The sequence below is a fragment of the Staurois parvus genome, unplaced genomic scaffold (genome assembly GCF_062004578.1).
Source record: "Staurois parvus isolate SC_StPar_1 unplaced genomic scaffold, SC_StPar_1.0 ptg000263l, whole genome shotgun sequence".
Lineage (NCBI taxonomy): Eukaryota > Metazoa > Chordata > Amphibia > Anura > Ranidae > Staurois > Staurois parvus.
In genome coordinates this window covers 1386920-1395000 of record NW_028318059.1, presented here as the reverse complement: position 1 = coordinate 1395000, position 8081 = coordinate 1386920, and the positions used below count along the sequence as shown (strand labels likewise).

At 33.1% G+C, this 8081-nt stretch overlaps 1 long non-coding RNA gene across 1 annotated transcript; it reads left to right on the top strand.

The window, feature by feature from the left end:
* Nucleotides 1-1235: 1235 nt before the first annotated feature.
* Nucleotides 1236-7490, top strand: LOC149459325 (uncharacterized). Its single transcript, XR_016313297.1, has 2 exons — nucleotides 1236-2176; nucleotides 5923-7490. It is a non-coding gene; the product is annotated as an uncharacterized LOC149459325 (long non-coding RNA).
* Nucleotides 7491-8081: the final 591 nt, after the last annotated feature.

Genomic DNA, 8081 nt, shown 5'->3' with positions numbered 1-8081 from the left:
TAAAAATGTAAAAGGAAATGGGCTTAAAGGGTCTCAGACTGGCACAATCAAAAAATTTACCTCCCAAGGAAACGTAACCCCAGAAAGACCCCAGAATAGGATTGAAAGAGGAGAAGCAGATCTTAGTATGGAAAGTAGCCCCAGAGCATCATTAGGCCTTGATACCAGTAACCAGCAAACAATAAGTAATATAGAGATGGAAAAAGACCTACAAATACCTAAAAAAGAAATGGCAGAAATGTTTAAAGAACTGGAGAAAACAATAAAACAAGAAATGGTAAATATTCGAAGTGACCTGGGACACCTGTTGGTGAGAGTGGAAGAAATGGAGGAGAAAGTTAAAAATCAGACCCAGGCTATCTCTGAATTAGAAAAAGAAATAATTAACATAGGAAAAGCCCAAGAAAAACTGTTATATAAGGCTGAGATACAAGAAAATAGAGACAGGAAGAGAAACGTCATGATACGAGGGGTCCCAGAGATCTCAAAGGGAGAAAATCTGCAAGAGGTGGTTTGTAAAATATTAAATACTATAACAGACAGTACTGAAATGGAAATGACTAAAATAGAAGGAATCTTTAGAAAAGGAAAAATCCAGAGACACCTGGGAAAAGAAAGGCCGAGAGACATACTAGTTACATTTTATGAGCTTCGGGATAAAGAAAAAATCTGGAAGAAGATCAAGGGAAAAAATTTGTGCTATCAATATTGAATTATAATTTATTTTAAATCAGGAACACCCAATCCCCCATTCTCTTTGTCTCTAGTTAGAACTTCGTAACTTATTCTAGGTTTTCTATTTCCCCATATAAACTTTATCATAATTTTTTTCATTATCCTAAAATACATTCCTGGCAGCTTTATTGGGATCATATAAAATTTATACAAAATTTTTGGAACAATTACCATTTTTATCATATTTATTTGTCCTATCCAATATATACCACCTATCCCTAATTTTTTCATTTCCTCCTTAATTTCATGTAATAGTGGGATATAATTTGCTTTATATAGATTCTTTGAGGATACGGTTACATTTATTCCCAAATATTTAGTTCTTTTTCCTTCCACGAGAAATAAAACTCTTTTTGTAAAGCCTTTTTGTCTCCTCTTGGAAGATTTATATTCAAGATCTCTGTTTTAGTTGGATTAATGTTTAGGTTAGACAGTTCCCCATATTCTTTCAGAGTTTTCATTAAATTGGGTAAAGTTATCCTTGGGTTACCTACTGTTAGAAGCTTTCCTTAACCTAATACCTAATATCTTCTTATTAACAGTACTAACAAGTATGAATGAGTTGGATCTTAATAGAATAATTGAGTTATTATATTTATATTTGTTCTAGATTGGGAAAAGTAAGTGATTAGACTTCATAGTTTGTGAATTTATATATGAACATATATCTTGGGTTTCCTTTACATTCAAGCCACATATGGTAGCAATTGGTCTACCATCCTCCCCCATCTATGTAAGAGATAAAGTTACACTCAGACTTTGAGAGAAGTAGGCTGGAGGGTTTGTTATATATATATACATCTGTTTCCAATTATCTTTGTGGGACTACAAGTATATCAGCCCATTTTGAGGAAAAGGTGGGGGCTGGATTGCTCATTTAAGAGTTGAAACAAAGACTTTTTATGCTCACATTGCTTGAAGCCTTGAGAGACACACACATACACACATATACATATATACAATCTTATTATCAAGAACTTAACTATATTTTTTGGACTTTATTTAAACATTCTGTATTTCAATATTTTATTTCTAATTTTATGCAACGTTATTATTAAATCATCTTTTTGAGTTTATACAAGAAATGGAAGGACTTTCTATCTGAACATTTCTCATCAATACAAGTTAAGAAAATATCGAGACAATACGATATTTTACAGTGGCGAGCCTCCAGTTCGATTCGTTTCCGCCGATCGCTTCTTTTTGACTTTTTTTCTCTTTCATCTTGCTGAGAGGGAAGCTGTTTGTAAGTCAACAAAATATGAAGTCAAGCTTTCAGGAGAAGTAAAGTCTGCAACAGATGAATCGTCGGCATAATCGAGAACCTAAAAGCAGAATTGGTGAGAATTTTGCGCAATTGCAAGCAACGCTGTTCCTTGGTGATGTCATTTCCCGCCAAGAGAGAAAAGACGCGTTATGTAAAGAAAGACCTTCTTAATCGGTAAGTAATGGATTTTATTGATGAATTATCTAGAGAGAGTAAGTTAGAATTCAAGAATCTGTCTACATTTGTTAAAGATAATGAACTTTGGCGGTACATGTATAATGAGTGCTTACAGGCTAATAGTAAGATAGAAAAATCTAAGTTTTCCTTTAAGAAACTGAGCAAACAAGTTAGAAATGTAATGAAGTTAGTTCATGTTTTTAACGCCATGATTTTTGATGTTCCTAAGACTGTTGATTGTGTAATGAAGCAAGATCAGAGCAGTGTATGTGCTAATTGCCAGATTTTGACTGAGCAAATAGATGATCTGCAAAGTGCAATTCAAACAAAAGACATTCAGTTATCTGACCTGCAGAATGATGTAAAAAGAATTTGTGTGAATACTAAGGCAGAGAAACAAAAATCTTTTGTACCAGAGATCCAGTCTATGGAAGGAGATCCTACCAATCAGGAAGAAATGTGTAAGAGAAAATTAAGGGATAAAGCTGCAAAACTTAATCTTAAAATCCTTGATCAGCTCATGAAAATTTTGAAGGATATGCCAGCCTATGATATGGACGCCGATGCTTTCTATAACATGGAGGTTTATGAAAATTTTTGTAATAATTTTTGTTTAAATCAGGAGCAAAGAAATTTTCTATTCTGTTTATGGCTCCCCAGTGTTATGGCATGTAGATTAATCAAAACGCCATATATTGAGGATGATGAGGAAATGCATAGCAATGCATCAGACCGACTACGTCAATTATTGAAATTTACTACTGGAGAGGAAACTCCTTCTTTGGAAATCTTAGACTCCTTAAGAGCTACGATTAATGATGATCCTTTTGAATTTAAAAATAGATTTTCTAAAGTATACAAAATGATATTTAATTTAGACAATGAGACTCCTTCTATGGTAAATGCTTTTGTTAAAAAATTCAAGTATCTTGATCCAGCATCTGTTATTATTGCTACTGGAAAAAATGATTTAGATCACGCAGCCAAAGTTATTGATACAGTTAGGAGACAACTTAAATTAAACAATCAGAAGAAGGAAAGTTTAATTGTTCAAAATGGAGAACAGAGAGAGACCATGTGCTTAGCCACACCCAGTTATGATGATGAATACGTCACAGGCAGGACGAGAGTCTCAGAGCAGACAGGAAATACTATTTGTTTCTATTGTAAACGATTTGGTCATTTGAAAAGAGATTGTATTCATTATAAATTAGATTTACAAAGAAAAGCTTTGGAATTAGAAGACCAAAATATAATTTCTGAACAATCTACTCCTCCATGTTCCAACAATAGTCTGTCTGAGTTGCCTTATGCCTCAGAAGTTAAAAAGATCAGTTCACTGAGAGTTAACAACAGCTTAAACAATATGGTAAACAGTGCTGTTGTCATTAACAGGAATGGTTTATTGCCATTGCCGAAATTTAAAGCAGGATCAAATCGAGATTCTTCTTCTTTACCGTTGGAATATGTTGCTCCACATTTATTGGATGAAAGTGGAAAGCCCAAATCAACATTAATTGATTCTTCCATGTACGGTAATGTTGGAAGTATTTGTACAGCAACTGCTGACACGTCTTCAGATCATAAATGGCCACATACAGGAACCAATCTTGAATTGGAACAATTGGTTACATCACATAAAGAACTTTGGAGTCAAAGCAAAAATGATGTAGGTTTGTTTACAGATTTTGAAGTTGTCATTGAAGGTAGAGACCCTAAGCCTCAACCTCAATACAAATTGCCATTAGAATCAATTAATCCAATCTCTTCCATTGTAGATGAGTTTTTACAGCAAGGAATTTTAAAGAAAGTACAATCAGTGGTGAATAATTGTATTTGGCCTATCAAAGTTGATAATTCATATTCTTTATCAGTTGATTTCAGGACATTGAACAAATGCATCACAAATAACAGATCTATTGTTCCTGATTGTAACATAATGTCACATCTGGATGCCAAGGCCAAAATATTCTCAGTACTTGAAATTGCCAATAGCCATTTATCAGTACCCTTAGCTAAGAGTTGTCAATATAAACTTGCCTTTAGCTTCAACAAAGAAACTTATACATTCACAAGATTAGCCCCAGGCTTAGATTTAAGTGATGGGATTGTTCATGAGTATTTGGGAAAAATATTATCTAAATTCTCTAGGCCAGAATGTATTGTCCAGCATGTAGACAAGCTTCTCTTGTCTACACAAAATAGAACTGAACATATCACTCTTTTGTCTGAAATATTTACGTTGTTACAAACAGCAGGATTGAAATTGAATACAGAGAAAGTTCAGTTGATGAAAAGACAGGTGGAATTCCTTCATATGCAAATTAGTCATGGACAGAGACAGATGTTGCAAGAAAAAGTTAAAACTATTTCTGCTTATCCAATTCCAACAAATCGCAAGGCTTTGCATCAGTTTTTGAGCGAAGTAAATCATTGTAAAGATTTTATACCCAATTTTGCAGAAAAGTCTAGATCATTATTTGATCGTTTGAGACAAAAAGCTGGTGTGTTTGATCAATGGAATCAAACTGAGAAAGAAGCTTTTGAACTATTGAAATGGGATTTGCAGAATGCTACTACATTAAGTACTGTTGAGTTTTGTAGTAAAGTTCCTTTTGTTTTAGAAACCAATGTTTCCAATAATGCAATCTCAGCAACTTTGTCACAATTAAAAGACGGTAATCAGAAAATAATAGGTTTCTTCTCAAGAACTTTGACAAATATGGAGAAAAACTTTGATGCACATATGAAAAAATTGTTAAGTGTTTTCTTTGCAGTCAAAATAACTGAATACATTGTGAGATCAAGTAAGATCATATTACAGACACCTGATTCATCACTGAAACTCCTAGAGGAAGATGGTTCAACAGACAATTATCGTGAAAAGTATCCTATATGGTACAAAACACTGTCTTCCAAACACATTCAGATAGAAGTAACAAAAAGACATTTTCAGGAAAACATACCAACACATGTTTGTACAGCTGTAAGTGAGAAGTTTGTACCTCATGTTTTCAACATAGGAACTGAGAAAAGTTTGAAACCAGTATGTATTACTGCAGATCAGTCTTACACTACAAGAAGTGAGCCAATACAGAAAACAGTTACGCATTTTTCCAATGTTATAGAGATAAGATCAAAGGCATGATCCTTTGTCATCTCTGGGTTGATACAAAACCTTTCTTTGGTTTTGAAACCAAGGTTTTGAATCATGACCAATAATGGAGATGTAGCGTCCTGTTATATTTAGTTTTGTTTATTTCAGGTACTTATATAGCGTTGTGAATTTATGTAGTGCTTTTTACATATATAGTACATTCACATAAGTCCCTAACCCTCAAGCGGTGTATAATCTAAGTTCCCTAACTCACAGTCATACATACACATACTAGGGCCAATTTAGATAGAAGCAATTATCCTACCAACATGTCTTTGGAGTGTGGGAGGAAACCGGAGTACCTGGAGGAAACCCACGCAAGCACAGGGAGAACATACAAACTCCAGGCAGGTGATGCCATGGTTGGGATTTGCATCAGCAACCCTAGTATTGTTAGGCGGAAGTGCCCGCATTCTAAAATAGAACACTACAAGTCAATAAGAAGTGTTATAATCAAAATATGTCTTCCATGTCATGACTAGAAATGTTTGTGATTATGATATGTAATATTAACAGATAAATGTAAGAGGATTAATCCATGTAAAATTATCAATGCCAAAATAATGATACTGCATTTCTGTTACAGGAAATGACCTAAGAGTAATTGTTAAAGGAAGAAAACTCAAATATTTCTAAACCTTTCAGATGATAATACATTTTCCAAGAAGGAAATTTATTCTGGAAGAAGCTTTGCAACAAGAATTTCATTCATCATTGTTTTTGTTGTTCTTTTTATGTTCAATAAAGTTATTTTAACTTTACAGAGTGCTAGAAGAAGACAAGACATCTCAAGGCATCTCATAGAGGAAGAACTTATAAAACAACTGACTTTTGACTACTGATGAAATAATTCATTCATCAGATATATTGGTTTTTATGTGTGAACATTTTATTTTGACATATGTTTACCATATCAAGATGAGATCAGTTTTCACATGAACATTTGCAATCACACACAATGTATTTTCAGAAGTGAAAGGGTTAAACTTTTGTTACAACAGAGTCACTCTAATTAGTTAGAACATCTGTTGTTAATTAAGCTAGAGATAAGTTTTTCTAAGGTACATATAGAGAAACTTACGCAAGCTTTACATTGTTATATGTATGTTTTTTTAAAAAAAATCATTTGATATACATGTATGGATTGAAGTTAGAGAACATATGTTATGTTTAAATGTTGATAAGGTATTTTGAAAAGATGTATGGATTATAGAACTGTGTGCTACACACATTTTGGAGGGAAAATATGAAACATCTATTTTTTAAGTGACATATTGTAAAGTATTGTACTATAATGTTACAGTTATACATTTATTAAGGGGATGAATTATTTGGTAAAAGGAAAATAATAAGGGTAAAAATATTTTTATGTGATACATAACAAAAGGTTTATCAAAGAATTTGTTTTCCCATTATAGAATCAAATTGAAGATAAGTTCAGATCAATTATCTTAAGATCCAAAAACGCATGAATGGATACGAAAGTGACGAGAATGTGTATAAATGGATTAAGATAAGGAAAATGATTAAGATTCGATAAAATCGATCATTTTGAGAGGGAAATGTTAGAAGCTTTCCTTAACCTAATACCTAATATCTTCTTATTAACAGTACTAACAAGTATGAATGAGTTGGATCTTAATAGAATAATTGAGTTATTATATTTATATTTGTTCTAGATTGGGAAAAGTAAGTGATTAGACTTCATAGTTTGTGAATTTATATATGAACATATATCTTGGGTTTCCTTTACATTCAAGCCACATATGGTAGCAATTGGTCTACCATCCTCCCCCATCTATGTAAGAGATAAAGTTACACTCAGACTTTGAGAGAAGTAGGCTGGAGGGTTTGTTATATATATATACATCTGTTTCCAATTATCTTTGTGGGACTACAAGTATATCAGCCCATTTTGAGGAAAAGGTGGGGGCTGGATTGCTCATTTAAGAGTTGAAACAAAGACTTTTTATGCTCACATTGCTTGAAGCCTTGAGAGACACACACATACACACATATACATATATACAATCTTATTATCAAGAACTTAACTATATTTTTTGGACTTTATTTAAACATTCTGTATTTCAATATTTTATTTCTAATTTTATGCAACGTTATTATTAAATCATCTTTTTGAGTTTATACAAGAAATGGAAGGACTTTCTATCTGAACATTTCTCATCAATACAAGTTAAGAAAATATCGAGACAATACGATATTTTACACCTACGTAAAACAACAAATCATCGGCATAAGCTGCTACTTTATGCTCTGTCTCTCCTATCCTAATTCCCTTGATATCTATGTTATTCCTTATTTTTGTTAAGAGGGATCCTAAGGACAGGACAAACAATAAGGGTGACAATGGGCATCCCTGTCAGGTCCGATTATACATCTTAAAGCTCTCTTATACTTCCCCATTAACCTTTATTTCCCTATCCATATTTTCATTCTAGGGCCCATCCCCAGAGCTTTCAGTGTATCCAACATATACCCCCAGTCTAATCTGTCAAACGCTTTCTCAGTGTCTACCGACAATAACAAAATGGGATTTTTCTCTTTTACTTTTTTGTATAAGTAATAACGATCTTAGTCCATTATCCCTACCCTCTCTCCCAGGGACAAACCCCACTTGATCCATATGGATCCACTCCGGCATTAAATCCTTTAACCTATTTTCTAAAACTTTTGCATATAGTTTAGTGTCGTATAAAATTCAAAATACTAACCACAGCTTACAAA